We start from the raw sequence: 1,692 nt of genomic DNA, 5'->3' as shown, positions 1-1,692 counted from the left end.
TCTTTTAACTATTTTTAATCATTTCTGGTCTACTGGAACTTTTCTTCCTGACTGGCGAAAGGCCATAATTATTCCCATTCCGAAGTCTGGAAAGGATCATTCGGATCCTAATAATTATCGGCCGATAGCCTTAACCAGCTGTCTTAGTAAGACGATGGAGAGACTGGTGCATGAGAGGTTGGTGTGGCACTTGGAAAGGATCGACGCTTTGGACATAGTCCAGTGCGGTTTCCGAAAACATAAAAGTACAACGGATTATTTGATTCGTTTTGAATCGTTTGTTCGTAACGCTCTGGTAAGCGGAGAGCATGTTGTGTCCGTCTTGTTCGATTTGGAAAAGGCGTATGACACAACATGGAAGCATGGTATTTTATCAGATCTTAAAACCTTAGGGTTTGATGGGAATCTTCCCATTTTTATTTCAAATTTTCTTACCGAAAGGGAGTTTAAGATCCGAGTAGGTTCTACTTTCTCCGATTCTTTTGAACAGGAGATGGGAGTTCCTCAACACACACACACGCACACACACACACACACACACACACACACAAACACCGCACACACACCGCACACACACACACACACACACACACACACACACACACACACACACACACACATATAGACTTCTTCACGCGTGACACACTTATTAAACATATTTAGACACTGCACTCGATTGTTATAGTCATAAACAATATTAAAAGTAATGTTATATGGTTCAACAACCTAACATTCAAGGCAAAAACAATGTAGAGAGTTCATTGGTTCAAAACGTAATGTCAATATGTAAAATTCTTGCGCAAAAAAATTATCATTTGTATGTTCCCAGGATCACCTTTCTGAGTTTATAGCCTGCAGTTGATTTAAAATATGCTGTGTCGTGTATTGTACGAATGAAAGTCTAATTACACCACTGTTTAACCCAATATTAATGAGGGTAGAATAGAAAAAGACCTTACCAGAGCGAGCAGAGGTTTTCGTGCCGACGCCATTTTGGTTTGCTCCTTATCAGCAATGAGTGCCTTTACACTGGCAACAGAAACTGAAAAGAGCCACGGGTCACAGACATCTGGATGTGTCATATGTGACCCTCCACCACGAAATGAGTCGCATGTCACCTTTGCATGATTTTCATATTTTTACATTTTCATAAAGAGTTTTTTATGCTCTATCCAGTGGTGAAAACCGTTTTAGAAAAGAGCGAAAACTGTTTGAGTTATAAGCCTGTGACTAAGGTGACCCTCACACTGTTACAAGGCACTCCCCGGACTTATATTAAGCCTAGCGCAGAACCGCGCGAGGTGACATGCGACTCATTTCGTGGTGGAGGGTCACATATTATACAGGCCACAACGATTCGTGAGGCCATTACACCTTTTTGCTGACCCCAAAGACAAAGCAGATGAGAGTATATACAAATTGCAATACATTTCTGTTCTTTGTTTGCAGCAATGATGTGATGTATTAATTAAGTTTTTATGTTTTCGAATTTTTTTCTATAACGTTTTTGGTCCTACTGGTATCCAGAAATGTCTCATCTTTGTTATTTGTGAGAGAACAAAGTCTGACTTCTTGTGCACCTTCCAACTACCACTCCCCCCTCCCCCCTTCCCCCTCCCCCCTCCCCCAAAATGACGGGGGGGGGGGGGGGAATAACGACCGTCATCGTAAAAGCCCTTTCGTGCAAAAAGA

The sequence above is a fragment of the Littorina saxatilis genome, unplaced genomic scaffold (genome assembly GCF_037325665.1).
Source record: "Littorina saxatilis isolate snail1 unplaced genomic scaffold, US_GU_Lsax_2.0 scaffold_605, whole genome shotgun sequence".
NCBI lineage: Eukaryota > Metazoa > Mollusca > Gastropoda > Littorinimorpha > Littorinidae > Littorina > Littorina saxatilis.
This window is presented reverse-complemented; position numbering follows the sequence as displayed.